This window comes from Eriocheir sinensis, chromosome 18, assembly GCF_024679095.1.
Source record: "Eriocheir sinensis breed Jianghai 21 chromosome 18, ASM2467909v1, whole genome shotgun sequence".
NCBI classification, from domain to species: Eukaryota; Metazoa; Arthropoda; class Malacostraca; order Decapoda; family Varunidae; genus Eriocheir; species Eriocheir sinensis.
This window is the reverse complement of record NC_066526.1, coordinates 5,741,581-5,761,865: the sequence shown is the minus strand read 5'-3', so window position 1 is coordinate 5,761,865 and position 20,285 is coordinate 5,741,581.

Below are 20,285 nucleotides of genomic sequence, written 5' to 3'. Positions count from 1 at the left end.
AAGGCCGGATTGGAAAGGACTAGATTCTCTCTCTCCTTTGAAGGCTGGATTGGAAAGGACTGGATTATCTCTCTCCTTTGAAGGCTGGATTGGAAAGGCTTGGTTTCTCTCTCTCCCTTGAACGCTTTAAGTAGAATAGAAAAGCCTGGATTCTCTCTCTCTCTCCCTCGAAGGCTGGGGTGCAAAGGCCTGGATTCCCTCTCTCCCTTTTATAATGGAGGCGTTGAGCAGGTCTTCACTCTCTCCCCCCCGCTGTTGTGTGCCTGGCCTTCAAGCACCCCGAGTCACGTTCCCTGGAATAGCTTCTTTAAATTGTTTCCTTGCCTTCGCTTTCACTTTTATCTTCTCACTGTTATTTTCCTTCTTTTTATTTCCACTCGATTTCCTTCCTATACTATAATTTTCCACATTTTTTTTGTATTGATTTATTGATTTTCTTTGATTTATGGTGCATTTTTCTTACTCGTTTCTTATTTTTGTGTCTTTAGCTTCACTTTCATTCTTGGCTTCTTACTTTTTTTTTCACTCGCTTTTCTTTTTTATACTTTGATTCTCCACCTTTTCCTGCACTGATTTATTATTTTTCTCTGATCTGTTTCTTATTTTTGTTTCTTTAGCTTCACTTTCAATTTTAGCTTCTTACTTTTTTTTCACTCGCTTTTCTTTTTATATTTTGATTCTCCATCTTTTCCGGCACTGATTTATTATTTTTCTTTGATCTATGTTGCATTTTTCTTAATCGATTTGTTATTTTTGTTCTTCTTGATATTTTACGTTCATGTACTTACATTTTTCGCGTGATTCTTTTTCTATTTTTCGTCTTCACTTCTTCGCCACAACGCACTTCACAACACGCTATAAGACACAGAGGAGCGGCACAGCATCACGGTCTCCTCATCTCCCTGCACTGGACGCTTGGGCAGGAGTCTGTCGCGCAGGATCTACCATTTGCTAAGCATGACCAAGGGGAGGACGCGGGGAGAGGGCGGAGGTTCGGAATCGGCATCGAATTTTAGCCAGACATTAAATATAACTCGTACTTCGCTAACCAGTCCCAAACTTCATGGAGTTTAAGCTTCTTAGTTGGTTGCTTTATGGGTCTTTACGGTGTTTCGTTGTCCTTAGAGCGTCCAGGAAGGGAGATTAGCACTCACTGCGAACTTTTTCTCGGTCACACAAAAGGCAACAGCGACAGACAGCGCGATCCGTAACAAGTTATAACCGCAACACTTAATAATCGCGATACACCAACCCGCCTCAATGTTCATGGACTTAGCCTGTTTGGTGGCTTCTTTACGAGTCCTCACGGCGTCTAATTATCCTCAGAGCGTCCAGTACGAGGGAAAAACACTCACTACGAACTTTCGCTTGGTCACACAGCATGCAGGCAACAATCGCTCCCAGCGCCGGGAACCTCAACATTTAATACACCAAATCAGCCTCGCTGTTCATGGACTTAGCCTGTTTGTTGCTTTCTTTATGAGTCCTCACAGCGTCTAGTTACCCTCGGAGCGTCCAGGAAGCGAGAACAACACTTACTGCGAACTTGCTCTCGGTCACACAGCAGGCAGCAACGACAGACAGCTCGGGGACCGTAAAAACTCACTCAGACAGAACTATTCCGACGCGACGCCACAGATATACTTTAGCTTTTTCATCCCCGCCTCCAGCACACACACAGAGGCGAGGATACGGAGGCTACGCTACGGCGACCCTCCCACCAATGACTCAGGAGATGCCAAATTAATGTCCGCCGCCGCAGACCCGTGATTTGCGAAGCGGCAATCGAACTCACAATTTACGAGTGACTCCGACGCTGCTGTACGATTATGTCCTTGTAGCCATTACGTGCCCCTAGTTTACGTGTGTCCCATTACGGTGCCCGCGAAGGGGAGTGTTCCTGGGAGATGAGTTACGTGTTTCCTTGTGAGTTATTATGTTCCTTGTGGTTGTGAGTCGGGGTGTTCCTACGTAAGTTACTCTGGGTCACCTCCCACCACAGGCAGGCTCAAGGGCTAATGTGATGGAGATGAGCGCCGAGGCCACGCGCAGCCAGAGCGTGTGCCACTAACCTTTCTCTTACCTGCTCTTGTTACTGCTCTTGTGGATATTTTTATCGGCGTGGCAGACGCCGATCAACAGATTGTTCATCTTCTTGTTGTTCTCTTCAAGTTGTTTTCCTGGCCTACTCATGCATTGTAGACATGACATTGTAAAATAACATTTACTAGCTCTGATGAACCCTACAACATGGCATTATAAACAAAGTCAGCTGGGTTTTTTTTTTTTTACGTCTTGGCCTGTGGCGACGATAGGCCTTCATAGTAGGGCCTGATGGTCGGCCCCAGCCCGTTGTGGCGCAGGCAAGTGTTTATAGTGGCTTCATCTTTACTTTTCAGCATTTTTCATAATAGACCCCAAGTTGCATAATATAAATTGTTGGGGGGGAGTTGGAGGGTCATGCGACGCCGATCCAGCACAGTTTTTGTGCTATTAACACTTGTTACTTTGTTCTTGTGCAATCTCCGATCGTTACGAATTGAACCTTAATAAGCGTCTTGTGTCTAGTCAAATTAGTGATTCGAATCTAATTAAATGATCAAATGCATATTATAAGTTAAATTCAAGTAAATACTTTTGTTGTTGCTGCTATGTATACTATTATCCTACTACTTCTACTACTAAACTACTACTACTACTACTACTACTACTACTACTACTACACAACTATTACTACTACTACTTCTACTACTACTACTACTTTTTTTTTACATCAAAGGATGCGGCTCAAGGGCAACAAAAAGAGTCCAAAAAAAATGCCGCTCCCACAAAAGTAAAAAGTAAAGAGTAGCCAAAAGAGAGGTCAATTCCGGGTGGAGAGGTGTCTTGATACACTCTTCTTGAAAGAGGTCAAGTCATAGGCAGGAGGAAATACAGACGAAGAAAGGCTGTTCCAGAGTTTACCAGTGAAGGGGATGAAAGAATGGAGATGCTGGTTAACTCTTGCATAAGGGGTTTGGACAGTATAGGGATGAGCATGAGTAGAAAGTCGAGTGCAGCGGAGCCGCGGGAGGTAGGGAGACATGCAGTTAGCAAGTTCAGAAGAGCAGTCAGCATGAAAATATCGATAGAAGATAGAAAGAGAAGGAACATGGCAGCGGAATTTAAGATTTTTAAGAGGTAGAAGGATGTCAGTAAGAGGAGGAGAGCTGATGAGACGAAGAACCATAGGGCCGTATTTTAAGACACCATCGCTTCACACATCAACTATTTCTAAAGGTCAAAGAGGGGATCAATCAAACTACCACCAGGGTCATAAAACTACCCCTGGAAAGGCCTACAGCTCCTACAAAAGCCATGTCAAATATGTGAACTTGGGCGACGAAATGTTTTAAAATACGACCCTTAGACTCCACTCTGTCCAGAAGAGCTGTGTGAGTGGAGTGAGATGCATACTCCATACGAGGGCGGACAAGGCCCCTATATATGGAAAGTATCTGTGCGGGGGAGAAGAACTGGCGGGGACGATACAGAACGCCCAACCTCGAGGAAGCTGATTTAGTAAGAGAGGAGATGTGAAGTTTCCAGTTGATATTTTGAGTTAAGGATAGACCGAGGATATTTAGTGTTGAAGAAGGTGACTGCTGGGTGTTGTCGAAGAATAGGGGATAGGTGTTTGGAAGATTGTGTCGAGTTGATAGGTGGAGAAACTGGGTTTTTGAGGCACTGAAGGACACAAGGTTCCTCTTGCCCCAATCGGAAATGATAGGTCTGAAGTTAAGCTTTCTGCGGCTACTACTACTTCTATTACTACTATAACTACTACTACTGCTACTACTACTACTACTACTACTACTACTACTACTACACTACATCAAACGTGCTATTGTTCCTGCCATAACTACTATAACACTCCTCCTCCTCACTATCAGCAGTGACCTGAAACACGCGAATCACTGTAAAAAAGCATACAACAAGGCCAACATTATGCTCGGGTTCATAGCGAGGAACTTCGAGTGTACAACACCACACGTGATGCTATCCTTGTATAATTCCATGGTAAGACCGCACCTCGAGTATGCAGTGCAGTTCTGGTCTCCCAATTAGAGAAAGGACATTGCTCTACTGGAAAGGATTCAACGACGCGCCACAAAGATGATTCCAACCTTCAGGGCTCAACCGTACGAGGAACGACTCAATCGACTCAATCTCTTTACACTGGAGAAAAGACGCCTACGAGGGGATATGATTCAAGTCTTCAAGTATCTAAAAAAGTTCAATAACGTCGATTACTCCAAATTCTTTGAACTGCAAACCAACTCAAGAACTAGAAATAACGGTTTACCCATTCAGTCGAGTCGATGTAACACAGACATTGGAAGGAGTTTCTTTTCAAATCGAGTCATCCGCCACTGGAACAATCTTCCCTCAGAAGTAGTAAATGCGAATACCATCAACTCCTTCAAATATAGAATCGACCGTCATTTCGCTGCGTCGGGAGTAAACTGAATAACGAGGGGCTTCCATCTGCTCCTCAATATCGAGGTGCTTTCATCTGCTCACCAAGCCCCAAGTGGCGGTCGAGCAGATTAAATCACCCAAGCGGGCTACCTCGTAATGAGCCAATAGGCTTTTTGTTGCCTGCATTTCCATGTTTCCATGTTTCCTCTTTCTCTTTCTCTTTCTTTTCCTCTCCTTCTCCTCCTCCAAGTGTCACCGCTTTCCCCATCCCTTATAACAGGCGGAAAGAGAGAGACACGTGCTGAGGAGCTTCCCGTTGTATATCCTTGTTTGGCGTGCGTTGCCGGTCGTCACGGTGGTAATGGGGCCCCAACCGACCCTCCCTGTCATCCTCTGTCGAGTAGGTTCACGGGTACATCATATAGACTGGGTAAAGGAAGTGTGGGGGAGACGCAGGGAGGGAGGGACGTCGGGAATGCATGGCAGTTGGTAGGGACTGAGGGTAAGTGGATATATGAACGTGGGTGGGTGAATGTGAGACAGTAAGGTACGTGGAAGGTGGGATGAATACATCGTGAGTGGGTATTGCGGCTGTGAGGTACTGGGCTGACTTAAGATGGGTGCATGGGTGGATGGGAGCCAGGAAAGTAAAGGTATAGAAAGTAAGCATAAGTACAGGTAGTGGGTGGAATGGAAGGTGGACTGATATAAGGAGGTGGGTGGAATGGAGTAGATAGTGGATGGAATCGAGGGTGGACTGATATGAGGTAAGATGTGGCATGAGTGAAGGGTTGGCCATAGCTACTGCATGTCTCGAATCCTAGACAGTAAGTGGCCTTGAGATGGAGGACACTTTACCTTATCTCCTTTCTTTCTCTCATTCCTTAATTGCGTTCCTTCACCTTCGTACGTTTTGCATGTGTTGTGAAGTTTATTATCTATTATTTCCTCTTCTCTGCGTTTCTCTTTCTCATTTTTACTCTAATATTTGGTTTTCAATTTACTCCTGGCAATACAGACCTTCTTATCAAAACAATCCTGTGTTTACGCATTTTACTCCACCAAAACCTTTCCTTCATCCTTTCAACTAGTAATGTTTTTTTTCGGCTCAGTTTTTGTTTACCGTCGTTATTATCTTCACATCTATTTTCCTCTTTTTTTTATTTTGCAGCTTTCCTGTCACGAACTCCTCAGACTTATTTCAATTTAAGTAGATCGTTCAACTTTCTCCATGACCCAGCGACCTGCCCTTCAGTTTTACATATATTTTTCTGTCGCCTTTTTATTCGTATCACAAACTTTATATTTCTCTGTTTCTTCGTTTCTTGCCTCTTCAAATTGGAAGTCGTTATAGGATTATTTTCCACGCCATTCTCTTTTTCCTCACACCCTGATTCCTATTCTATCAGCTCCTCCTTTCATTTCCCCAGTGTGATATTATGATGAAAGTTTGGACTCTTGTATAATTTTCATCGTCTCTTTCCTTTTCCTTACATCCTTCTCATACCCTCATTTCCGTCGTTTCTCCTTCGTCTTTCACCGTGACATTCGAACGCAAGCTCTTATGTAACTTTCACCTCGTCTTTCCTTTTCCCTTACATTCTTCCTATATCCACATTTCCTTCAAGTATTTCCTTTGTTTTTTACTGTGACATTCGGAAGCGAGCTTGGACTCCCTCATATACTTCTCCACTCTTTCCCTTCTCCTCACACACTAAAAATCCACTCCTTTCTTTAACCTTTCCCATCATTCTAAGTGTGCCATATGAACGCTTGGATGACTTCTTTTGTATTGGTTCCTAAGATAAGAGGTTCGATACAGACTTCTCTCATTGTTCCATTATCTCTCTTACAACCGACTCACGCACTCCTTTTTACCCCCCCTCCTTCCCTTACACACTCCCTTTATCAACCTTCCTTCCCTCACGCTCTCCCTTTACCGCTCTCCTTCCCTCACAACCTTCCTTTATCACCCCTTCCTTCCCTCACGCTCTCCCTTTACCAACCTTCCTTCCCTAACGCTCTCCCTTTACCAACCTTCCTTCCCTCACGCTCTCCCTTTACCAACCTTCCTTCCCTCACGCTCTCCCTTTACTAACCTTCCTTCCCTCACGCTCTCCCTTTACCAACCTTCCTTCCCTCACGCTCTCCCTTTACCAACCTTCCTTCCCTCACGCTCTCCCTTTACCAACCTTCCTTCCCTCACGCTCTCCCTTTACCAACCTTCCTTCCCTCACGCTCTCCCTTTACCAACCTTCCTTCCCTCACGCTCTCCCTTTACCAACCTTCCTTCCCTCACGCTCTCCCTTTACCAACCTTCCTTCCTTCACGCTCTTCCTTTACCAACCTTCCTTCCTTCACGCTCTCCCTTTACCAACCTTCCTTCCCTCACGCTCTCCCTTTACCAACCTTCCTTCCTTCACGCTCTCCCTTTACCAACCTTACTTCCTTCACGCTCTCCTTTACCAACCTTCCTTCCTTCACGCTCTACCTTTTCGATCCTTCCTTCCTTCACGCTCTCCCTTTACCAACCTTCCTTCCCTCACGCTCTCCCTTTACCAACCTTCCTTCCCTCACGCTCTCCCTTTACCAACCTTCCTTCCCTCACGCTCTCCCTTTACCAACCTTCCTTCCCTCACGCTCTCCCTTTACCAACCTTCCCTCACGCTCTCCCTTTACCAACCTTCCTTCCCTCACGCTCTCCCTTTACCAACCTTCCTTCCCTCACGCTCTCCCTTTACCAACCTTCCTTCCCTCACGCTCTCCCTTTACCAACCTTCCTTCCCTCACGCTCTCCCTTTACCAACCTTCCTTCCCTCACGCTCTCCCTTTACCAACCTTCCCTCACGCTCTCCCTTTACCAACCTTCCTTCCCTCACGCTCTCCCTTGACCAACCTTCCTTCTCTCACGCTCTCCCTTTACCAACCTTCCTTCCCTCACGCTCTCCCTTTACCAACCTTCCTTCCCTCACGCTCTCCTTTTACCAACCTTCCTTCCCTCACGCTCTCCCTTTACCAACCTTCCTTCCCTCACGCTCTCCCTTTACCAACCTTCCTTCCCTCACGCTCTCCCTTTAACAACCTTCCTTCTCTCATGGTCTCCCTTTACCAACCTTCCTTCCCTCACGCTCTCCCTTTACCAACCTTCCTTCCCTCACGCTCTCCCTTTACCAACCTTCCTTCTCTCATGGTCTCCCTTGACTAACAAGCCAGGGGTAACCACGCCTCCGACAAGCGAACTGGTACAACTCGTCACGGCCACATTTCTATCATGTACACAAATCCACGTAGTTTAATACCCAAAAAGGACGAAATTAGGGCGTATATTGCAACAGAGAAACCAGATGTGGTAGCCATCACAGAGACTTGGGCCAACTCTACCCATCTAGAATCCGAAATGTCATTCCCTGGGTACGAAAGCTTCCACAAAAGTCGAAAGCACAAGAAAGGAGGAGGAGTAGTTTGCTACGTAAAAAGTACACTCCCTGCCATAAAAATAGACAAACAGGACGCAGAGAAATACGATTCTGTCTATGTGGAAATAACCGCAAATAACAAGAAACTAACACTTGCAACCGTATACAGGCCTCCGAAACAACAGGCAGCCGATGACACTGCCCTCTACGAAGAGATTCACTCTCTAACACAAAGCAAGGAAGCAATTATAATTGGGGACTTTAATTGCCCTAACATTGACTGGGGACTGATGACTGGAGATCAAGAGGGTAACAGGCTTTTAGAAATGGTGGAGGATTCGTTCTTCACTCAAGTTGTAACTCAACCAACAAGAGAAAACAATCTGCTGGATCTGGTATTAGTAAGCGACCCCGACCTCATTCGCGACTGTACAGTTGGTGAGAAACTTAATGGGTGCGATCACCACTTAATCCGTTTTAATATCAACATATGTCACAAACTCGTAGATAATCCGTCAGTGATACCAGATTACAAAAAAGGAAATTTCAACTTAGCCCGTGCACTGCTTCCCCCTACGAACTGGGACTAACTTGGCATCACCGACAATACAATCGACAACGCGTGGAACGTCTTCAAAGATAAGCTGTTGCAGGTAGAGAAGGCTACAGTGCCTACGAAATCCAGGCGAGTAAATGGGGCCGTAGATCCACCGTGGATGACCAGAGAAATAAAAAGGGCAGTAAACCTAAAAAAAAGGAATTATAATTTGATGAAAGAGAATGCTACGGCCGAAGCCAGCACACAGTACCACAACAGCCTCAGAGCTTGTCGCAGCCTTATTCGGAGTAGCAAACGCAACTATGAAAAGCAAATAGCGCGCGAAATCAAAACTAACTCCAAGAAATTCTTCACGTACATAAGATCGAAAAAGAAAAGAAAATCCAATATTGGTCCCCTGACAGACGAGACTGGATCTGTAACTCAGGACAGTAAACAGATGGCCAGAATCCTCAACAGTAACTTCGCATCCGTATTCACAGTCGAGGACATCGAAACCATTCCCGAGAGCCCTGACCCGCCGAGTGAGATCACGCCGCTGGAAATTGACTCAATATGCGACCAAGAAGTAAAAACGTACTTGGACAAACTCGACACGAACAAGTCAACGGGACCCGACAGTTTGTCCCCGCGGTTATTAAAAGAGCTCAAACAACAAATACTTCAACCACTCACTACCATATTCAACCGGTCAGTTCAACTAAACAAGGTCCCGGAAGACTGGAAGATGGCGAACGTAACACCGATTTTCAAAAAAGGAGACAAAAGCGTTGCATTAAACTACAGGCCCATAAGTTTGACATCAGTGGCAGGAAAAATACTCGAAAAGATTATAAGAAATAAACTTGTTAAGTTTCTAGAAAACAATAATATAATCTCCGACACCCAGCATGGCTTCAGAAACAAGCGCTCCTGCCTAACGAATTTATTAGACTTCTTCCAAGGTATATATAAGAACTGGGATGCCCACATCCCCAGTGATGTTATATACCTGGACTTTCAGAAAGCCTTCGACAAGGTACCGCACGAGCGACTCCCTAAGAAACTGCACTCGGCGGGCATCGGAGCCAATCTGATCGCGTGGATAAGAGATTGGCTCACCGACAGAAAACAACGAGTACTACTCAACGGACAGCCTTCCGATTGGCTACCAGTCACTAGTGGAGTGCCTCAAGGGTCAGTGCTGGGACCCATCCTCTTTATCATATATATCAATGACCTAGAATCAGGACTGAAATCCACAATATCGAAATCTGCAGATGACACCAAGGTGGGTGGAGATGCCCTCACAAAGACCGACTGCGAAATCATTCAGAAAGACCTCAATCACATTATCGAATGGTCGGAAAAATGGCAAATGTCTTTTAATGTTGACAAATGCAAAGTCATGCACATTGGGTCCCAAAATAGTAACCACACATACATCATGAATGGGAGACCTCTGCAAGCGATGCAGGAGGAAAAGGATCTTGGAGTCACTATCAGCAGTGACCTGAAACACGCGAATCACTGTAAAGAAGCATACAACAAGGAAAACATTATGCTCGGGTTCATAGCGAGGAACTTCGAGTGTAAAACACCAGACGTGATGCTATCCTTGTATAATTCCATGGTAAGACCGCACCTCGAGTATGCAGTGCAGTTCTGGTCTCCCAATTAGAGAAAGGACATTGCTCTACTGGAAAGGATTCAACGACGCGCCACAAAGATGATTCCAACCTTCAGGGCTCAACCGTACGAGGAACGACTCAAGCGACTCAATCTCTTTACATTGGAGAAAAGACGCCTACGAGGGGATATGATTCAAGTCTTCAAGTATCTAAAAAGTTCAATAACGTCGATTACTCCAAATTCTTTGAACTGCAAACCAACTCAAGAACTAGAAATAACGGTTTACCCATTCAGTCGAGTCGATGTAACACAGACATTGGAAGGAGTTTCTTTTCAAACCGAGTTATCCGCCACTGGAACAATCTTCCCTCAGAAGTAGTAAATGCGAATACCATCAACTCCTTCAAATATAGAAACGACCGTCATTTCGCTGCGTCAGGAGTAAACTGAATAACGGGGGACTTCCATCTGCTCCTCAATATCGAGGTGCTTTCATCTGCTCACCAAGCCCCAAGTGGCGGTCGAGCAGATTAAATCACCCAAGCGGGCGACCTCGTAATGAGCCAATAGGCTTTCTGTTGCCTGCATTTCCATGTTTCCATGTTTACCAACCTTCCTTCCCTCACGCTCTCCCTTGACCAACCTTCCTTCTCTCACGCTCTCCCTTTACCAACCTTCCTTCCCTCACGCTCTCCCTTGACCAACCTTCCTTCTCTCACGCTCTCCCTTTACCAACCTTCCTTCTCTCACGCTCTCCCTTTACCAACCTTCCTTCCCTCACGCTCTCCCTTGACCAACCTTCCTTCTCTCACGCTCTCCCTTTACCAACCTTCCTTCCCTCACGCTCTCCCTTTACCAACCTTCCTTCCCTCACGCTCTCCCTTTAACAACTTTCCTTCTCTCACGCTCTCCCTTTACCAACCTTCCTTCCCTCACGCTCTCCCTTTACTAACCTTCCTTCCCTCACGCTCTCCCTTTACCAACCTTCCTTCTCTCACGCTCTCCCTTTACCAACCTTCCTTCTCTCACGCTCTCCCTTTACCAACCTTCCTTCCCTCACGCTCTACCTATACCAACCTTCCTTCACTCAAGCTCTCCCTTTTACTAACCTTCCTTCCTCACGCTCTCCCTTTACTAACCTTCCTTCCCTCACGCTCTCCTTTACTAACCTTCCTTCCCTCACGCTCTCCCTTTACCAACCTTCCTTCCCTCACGCTCTCCCTTTACAAACCTTCCTTCCCTCACGCTCTCCTTTACTAACCTTCCTTCCCTCACGCTCTCCCTTACCAACCTTCCTTCCCTCACGCTCTCCCTTTACTAACCTTCCTTCCCTCACGCTCTCCCTTTACCAACCTTCCTTCCCTCACGCTCTCCCTTTACTAACCTTCCTTCCCTCACGCTCTCCCTTTACTAACCTTCCTTCCCTCACGCTCTCCCTTTACCAACCTTCCTTCCCTCACGCTCTCCCTTTACCAACCTTCCTTCCCTCATGCTCTCCCTTTACCAACCTTCCTTCCCTCACGCTCTCCCTTTACCAACCTTCCTTCCCTCACGCTCTCCCTTGACCAACCTTCCTTCCCTCACGCTCTCCCTTTACCAACCTTCCTTCCCTCACGCTCTCCCTTTACCAACCTTCCTTCCCTCACGCTCTCCCTTTACCAACCTTCCTTCTCTCATGGTCTCTCTTCACCGCCCTTCCTTCCCTCACGCCCTTCCTTCCCTCACGCCTTTCCTTCCCTCACAATCCCTTCCTCACGCAGTCCTTTCTCCACCCTCCCTTCCCTCATGCATTCCCCCTTTACCCCTTCACCGCCTCTTTCTTCCCTCACGCCCACTCCTTCACCGCCCTCGTTCCTCTTTATAATATCAGAAATTGCCGGGGAATTACTGAAAGTCAGACCCCCCGAAACGTGGCATCAGGAACCTCTGGAGCATTTGATTGCTTTGTACCCATCACTTTTTCCCTTTCCTCTTTTTTTCTTCTCCCTCTCCTCCGTCTCTCTCTCTCTCTCTCTCTCTCTCTCTCTCTCTCTCTCTCTCTCTCTCTCTCTCTCTCTCTCTCTCTCTCTCTCTCTCTCTCTCTCTCTCTCTCTCTCTCTCTCTCTCTAATGGCTATAAACGATTCCCGACGATTTGTTCCCGTCCACGAGGTGCTCACTTTGAGGTCTTGCATAGTAGCGTGCGTCCGTTTCAGGACATCGAGGTAACTGCCGCAAATCCCCGTTCGTTAGGCGCTTTCGTGATATCAAAGTCGACATTACCGCTAAGCACCACAATCTGAGGCCCGTTCAGCGGCGGGAGTAAATAAGAAGACGTGATCTGTCTGCGGTCTCAACCCTCCTTGGCCGGGAATTGATGTGTCCACTATTTTCCTAGCTAAATGCCGGTCGTGGTTTCAGGCGCTGGCAAAAACAAAGGGAAAACCAGGGAACAGTGCGCCAGTATTTGCTTTTCCTCGGTAAGTGTAGGCAAATAAGTGTAAAATGATGCAGTGTTCTTCCTGGTAACTCGACACTCGACACAGATTTTATGCAGAACGAAAAGGCTGTGTAAAACTCTGAGCGCTTCCGGTTGATGTTAAGATTTCGATACAAGTGTCAAGAAAATGGATATAAATTTGAGGCGTAAACCGCGCGGTGAAAACCCTCATTGGTGATTCTGAATATCAACAAAAGCATCAAAGAACCGTGTGTCAAAAGAAGAAAGAGAGAAGGAAAAAAGCATGGATGAGAGGTCTTGTTTATAATCTCCAACCAGACTAGAACTTAGGCGAAGGGAAAAACGAATAATTCAAAGGAGTTATCAAGCACTTACTTATCACCGGGGAGTGTAGTGTATGCATCCTGTGTTGTCTGGCCTCATTATAGCGTTATTTATAGTATAATGCGCGCAGATTAATGGCAGGAAAAGACAGCTTTCTCCAGGTGTTAAGCTTAATAAAGATCAACCACTGGAGGATGAAGGGGGGTAGATAAATAATTGAGAGAGAGAGAGAGAGAGAGAGAGAGAGAGACACACACACACACACACACACACACACACACACACACACACACACACACACACACACATACATACCCTAGACAAACACCCCCTGCCCTTCCCCCACCCCCTCCCCCATCCATACCTTTACCTGTCAACCCGTCACCGTGCATAGAAATCTACCCCTTCTGTTTCCTCAATCACGCACGAAGGAATTACCGGCGCGGCTTTTTGTGTTTTAACCCGAGGAGGTGAAGGTGTCTCTAGCTTCCTGTTAGTCCCTTCTCGAGACCTTCATCACCCGCGGCAAAGGGTATCATGGTCGGAACGTGGAATTAAGGGAAGGTGCAGGAAATTCACTCTTCAATCACCATAATCGCCGGCATCCATCACCTTAGTTGAATTTTAAGGTAAGCCGCGGGTCGTGTTAGTTGGTAATCAATCTCTATTTTTTTTCTCTCATTTCTTCCTTCCTTTCTTTCCTTTCTTTACTTTAACTTGCTCTCCTTCCGACAATCAGCTTTCAATCCAAGTTTCTCAATCACCTTTTCTCTTCGTCCTTCCTCTTCTTCGTTCTTTATCTCTCTCTCTCTCTCTCTCTCTCTCTCTCTCTCTCTCTCTCTCTCTCTCTCTCTCTCTCTCTCTCTCTCTCTCTCTCTCTCTCTCTCTCTCTCTCTCTCTCTCTCTCTCTCTCTCTCTCTCTCCTTTCTAATCTATATTTTAACCTCTTCCTTTGCCTTTTCTCCCTTTTCCTTCTTTCTACAAAAATAACTTTACCTATTTTCTTTTCTTCTTTTCCTCCTTCCTTTCTTCCTTCTTTCCCTTCCTTTCTTTGCCTTTTTCCCTCCTTTCTATCTCAACTTTCACTTCAAACTCCTCCGTCACCTTTTCTCTCCTTTCCTCCTTTTCGCCCTAATAACATACCCTATTTTTTTCCTCCCTTTGTTCCTTCCTTCCCTCCCCTCCTCCCTTTTTTCTCTACCACTTTCTCTGTTGTTTTGACTCACCTTTACTCACCCAAATAACAATATCACTTTCTTTATTCCTTCAATAATTAATCGATTCGTTTCATTTTTATCTAACATTCCCTCCTACTTTCCTTCCTCCTTCCTCTCCATTTCCACCTCCTCAGTCATTGGTAGAAAGTTTTCGATGATATATTTATGTTCCTTCCTTCCTTCCTTCCTCCTCCATCCCTTTTTCCTCTTCTCTCCCACCCTCCTTTTACTTCCACCTCCTCCGTCATCCTTACTCCTAACCTAAACCAACTCTTTCTTCTTTCCTTCTTCCTGCCCTTTTCTACCCTTCTCCATCTCTCCCTTCCGTCTACGTGGTGCAGCAGTTAGCGCGCCTAGCTACAAAATTGTGGGCCTGGGTTCGAATCCCGGCCTAGGCAGTCGGCGCACGGCCCATCCAGCTGTTCATCCTCCCTTTCGGATTGATCGATAATGGATAGTGGGGACCTGTGGAAATCTGGTGAAGGTAAACTGGGGTGACTCGAATCTCTCTCTCTCTCTCTCTCTCTCTCTCTCTCTCTCTCTCTCTCTCTCTCTCTCTCTCTCTCTCTCTCTCTCTCTCTCTCTCTCTCTCTCTCTCTTGAACCAATGTGACGGAGATGAGCCTCGAGGTCACGCGCAGGTTAGCGTATACTTTTCTAATCTATACTTTTACCTCTTCCTTTATCTTTTCTCTCCTTTCCTCCTTTCAACAAAAACAACATTACCTATTTTCTTTTCTTCTTTCCCTCCTTCCTTTCTTCCTTCTTTTCCTTCCTTTCTTCACCACCTTCTTCTACAACTTTACCATTACCTTACCTCTTTCATTATGCTCACCCTCTCTTTCACTTGCACCTCCTCCGTCATATTTACTCCCCATCCTAATAACACACCCCGTCCGTCATGAACACCCACATCCTCTGCCCACCCACCTACCCGCACCCTTCACCCGCCTCGTCTCCCACTCAAGCACCTTCACCTTCCTTCCAATCCCTTACTTTTCCTCACCCACGCACCTTCACCTTTCTTCCAATCCCTTACTTTTCCTCACCCACGCACCTTCACCTTCCTTCCAATCCCTTACTTTTCCTCACCCACGGACCTTCAACTTCCTTCCAACCCCTTACTTTTCCTCACCCACGGACCTTCACCTTCCTTCCAATCCCTTACTTTTCCTCACCCACGGACCTTCAACTTCCTTCCAACCCCTTACTTTTCCTCACCCACGGACCTTCACCTTCCTTCCAACCCCTTACTTTTCCTCACCCACGGACCTTCACCTTCCTTCCAACCCCTTACTTTTCCTCATCCACGCACCTTCACCTTCCTTCCAATCCCTTACTTTTCCTCACCCACGGACCTTCACCTTCCTTCCAATCCCTTACTTTTCCTCATCCACGCACCTTCACCTTCCTTCCATCCCCTTACTTTTCCTCACCCACGGACCTTCACCTTCCTTCCAATCCCTTACTTTTCCTCACCCACGGACCTTCACCTTCCTTCCAATCCCTTACTTTTCCTCATCCACGGACCTTCACCTTCCTTCCAATCCCTTACTTTTCCTCACCCACGGACCTTCACCTTCCTTCCAACCCCTTACTTTTCCTCAACCACGCACCTTCACCTTCCTTCCAATCCCTTACTTTTCCTCACCCACACCTTCACCTTCCTTCACCTTCACCTTCCTTCCAACCCTTACTTTTCCTCACCCACGCACCTTCACCTTCCTTCAACCTTACTTTTCCTCACCCACGGACCTTCACCTTCCTTCCAGCCCTTACTTTTCCTCACCCTCGCACCTTCACCTTCCTTCCAGCCCCTTACTTTTCCTCACCCACGCACCTTCACCTTCCTTCCAGCCCCTTACTTTTCCTCACCCACGCACCTTCACCTTCCTTCCAGCCCCTTACTTTTCCTCACCCACGCACCTTCACCTTCCTTCCATCCCCTTACTTTTCCTCCCACACCTTCAACTTCCTTCCAACCCCTTACTTTTCCTCACCCACGCACCTTCACCTTCCTTCCGACCCCTTACTTTTCCTCACCCACGCACCTTCACCTTTCTTCCATCCCCTTACTTTTCCTCACCCACGCACCTTCACCTTCCTTCCGACCCCTTACTTTTCCTCATCCACGCACCTTCACCTTCCTTCCAACCCCATACTTTTCCTCATCCACGCACCTTCACCTTCCTTCCAACCCCTTACTTTTCCTCATCCACGCACCTTCACCTTCCTTCCAACCCCTTACTTTTCCTCATCCACGGACCTTCACCTTCCTTCCAACCCCTTACTTTTCCTCATCCACGCACCTTCACCTTCCTTCCAACCCCTTACTTTTCCTCACCCACGCACCTTCACCTTCCTTCCGACCCCTTACTTTTCCTCATCCACGCACCTTCACCTTCTTTCCAACCCCATACTTTTCCTCACCCACGCACCTTCACCTTTCTTCCATCCCCTTACTTTTCCTCACCCACGCACCTTCACCTTCCTTCCGACCCCTTACTTTTCCTCACCCACGCACCTTCACCTTCCTTCCATCCCCTTACTTTTCCTCACCCACACCTTCACCTTCCTTCCAACCCCTTACTTTTCCTCACCCACGCACCTTCACCTTCCTTCCAACCCCATACTTTTCCTCACCCACGCACCTTCACCTTCCTTCCAGCCCTTTACTTTTCCTCATCCACGCACCTTCACCTTCCTTCCAATCCCTTACTTTTCCTCACCCACACCTTCACCTTCCTTCAACCTTACTTTCCTCACCCACGCACCTTCACCTTCCTTCCATCCCCTTACTTTTCCTCACCCACGCACCTTCACCTTCCTTCCAACCCCTTACTTTTCCTCACCCACGCACCTTCACCTTCCTTCCATCCCCTTACTTTTCCTCACCCACGCACCTTCACCTTCCTTCCATCCCCTTACTTTTCCTCACCCACGCACCTTCACCTTCCTTCCAACCCCTTACTTTTGCTCACCCACCTTCACCTTCCTTCCAACCCCTTACTTTTCCTCTTACGCACCTTCACCTTCCTTCCAGCCCTTTACTTTTCCTCACCCACGCACCTTCACCTTCCTTCCAACCCCATACTTTTCCTCACCCACGCACCTTCACCTTCCTTCCAGCCCACCTTCACCTTCCTTCCAATCCTTACTTTTCCTCACCCACACACCTTCACCTTCCTTCCGACCCCTTACTTTTCCTCACCCACGCACCTTCACCTTCCTTCCAATCCCTTACTTTTCCTCACCCACGCACCTTCATCTTCCTTCCAATCCCTTACTTTTCCTCACCCACGGACCTTCACCTTCCTTCCAACCCCTTACTTTTCCTCACCCACGCACCTTCACCTTCCTTCCGACCCCTTACTTTTTCTCACCCACGGACCTTCACCTTCCTTCCAACCCCTTACTTTTCCTCACCCACGCACCTTCACCTTCCTTCCAACCCCTTACTTTTCCTCACCCACGCACCTTCACCTTCCTTCCAACCCCTTACTTTTCCTCACCCACGGACCTTCACCTTCCTTCCAACCCCTTACTTTTCCTCACCCACGCACCTTCACCTTCCTTCCAGCCCCTTACTTTTCCTCACCCACGGACCTTCACCTTCCTTCCGACCCCTTACTTTTCCTCACCCACGCACCTTCACCTTCCTTCCAATCCCTTACTTTTCCTCACCCACGGACCTTCACCTTCCTTCCAACCCCTTACTTTTCCTCACCCACGCACCTTCACCTTCCTTCCAACCCCTTACTTTTCCTCACCCACGGACCTTCACCTTCCTTCCGACCCCTTACTTTTCCTCACCCACGGACCTTCACCTTCCTTCCAACCCCTTACTTTTCCTCACCCACGCACCTTCACCTTCCTTCCAACCCCTTACTTTTCCTCACCCACGCACCTTCACCTTCCTTCCAACCCCTTACTTTTCCTCACCCACGGACCTTCACCTTCCTTCCAACCCCTTACTTTTCCTCACCCACGCACCTTCACCTTCCTTCCAACCCCTTACTTTTCCTCACCCACGCACCTTCACCTTCCTTCCAACCCCTTACTTTTCCTCACCCACGCACCTTCACCTTCCTTCCAACCCCTTACTTTTCCTCACCCACGCACCTTCACCTTCCTTCCAACCCCTTACTTTTCCTCACCCACGCACCTTCACCTTCCTTCCAACCCCTTACTTTTCCTCTCACACGCTCACACCCTTCTTTTCTAGCAAGTCTTCTGTTCTTTCTCTCTTTTCCTATCTACAATTGTCCCTCGTCCATTCCTCTAACATTCCATTTTCTTTTTCATCTATACTTATGTCATCAATCAACTCCCTTTCCTCTCCTCTCCTCCTACCACACCATCTGTTCATCTTCCCTCCCTGTTCCTCCTCTTTTCCTTCTCCCGTTACCTTTTCTTCCTTTTTTTATTTATTTCATCCTTCCAGACAACATATATATTTTCTCCTCCGTTTCCTTTCTTTTTTTTCCGTTTTTCCTCAGTCCTCTTTCTTATCTTCCTCTCTCTATGCCACTAATTCACCTTTCTTTTCTCTGTCTTCCCCTCTTCTCTTCTTCCCTTTGTCTTTTTTCTCCTTTCATCTCTTTAGACCTCCTTTCCATCTCCCCTTTCTCTTTTTTTTTTATCTTTCTTCCGTTTCCTCCATTCTTCCTCTCTCCAAATGACCTTCCACGTTCCCTCCGTTTCTTCCTCTCTTTCACTCTCCAGACCAGCACTCCATCTCCCTTTCCTCTTCCTCCTCTTCTTCCTGTCATCCCTCTGTCTCTTCCTCTTCCTTCCTCCCTCCAAACTACCTCACCCTGCTTCCTTTCTCCTCCGTTCCTTCCTTCATCCTTCCAGATCACGCATTCACCACACCTCTTCTTCCCTTTCTTTTTTCCCTCTCTTCCTCTCACCTGGCCGAGTTGTCCCTCCACACCTGCGCACTGTCTCTCCTATCTGTGTGTTTACCTGGTCTGCCTCAAATAACTGATGGGAGCGGTTTACCGTTTAGCCTTGCCACGTGTCTTCACTCTACCACTAAAAGGTATTCTGTGTTTATGATCATTTGGTTTATATATTCGATTTTACCTCAAAGTTGCGTTTTCCTCTTATTTCTGCCGTTTCTCTTCACTCTGACCGCTTAAGTGACGCTGTGGGCATGGTTATTTGGTTATATATTCAGTTTTACCTCCAGTTGCGATTTCCTATCCGCTTCTCAGTCCATCTCTTATCTCCGCCTCGTCACTCTTCACCTCTACCGCAAAGAGGACGCTATGGATATCATTACATTGTTTTATATTCAATTTTACCTCCGAGTTGCGTTTCCCAGGACAGTCCTTCGTCGGTCTCTTATCCACGCCTCATCTCTCTTCACTAAAAGGATACTTCGCCTTCGTGATTATTTAGTTTTATTTTCAATTTTACCGCCGAGTTGTGTTTTCCTGTCCGTTGATTCGTCGCTCCGTCGGTCTGTCGGTTTGCAGGTTGGGTGGTCGATAAAAGTTACGCGTGGATGGCGTGTTCATAGCTTCCAGGCTCTCGGGTTCCTCCTCATGATTGTACTGCGTGGATTCCAGCGATAGTTTGGGCCAATAATATCTGTAATTCCTCCCCCCCGACCGACAGTCTTTTAATATAAATACAAGAAACTAAAACAAACGGCGGCGTAATGAGCGGGTGAGGTCTCGTTCCTTTTATTCGGCTCCACCTGTAGATAAACACCTTGATTATACCTGTTGCTTTTTTTTTACCGTTTCCTGCATGACTGTGGCGCCGAGAAGCTGGAGTTTGTGTGAGGGGTGGGGTGGGGGGGTGGGGGGGGGGGGAGGAGGTGGTGGTGGTGGTGGTGGTTGTGATCTGTTGATGGTGGAAGTTTTAATAATGGTGATGATGGTGATGATAAAGGTGTTTGTCGTGGTCCTGGTGTTTTGTGGCTGTGGTGATGAGGGTGGTGTTTGATTTGGTGGTGGTGGTGGTGGTGGTGGTAGTGATGGTGGGAGCTTTAATAATGGTGATGATGGTGATGATAGTGGTGTTTGTCGTGGTCCTGGTGTTTTTTGGCTGTGGTGATGAGGGTGGTGTTTGATTTGGTGGCGGTGGTGGTGGTAGTGGTAGTGATGGTGGGAGCTTTAATAATGGTGATGATGGTGATGATAGTGGTGTTTGTCGTGGTCCTGGTGTTTTTTGGCTGTGGTGATGAGGGTGGTGCTTGATTTGGTGGTGGTGGTGGTGATGCAATAAAGGGCGTAGTGGTAGTTTC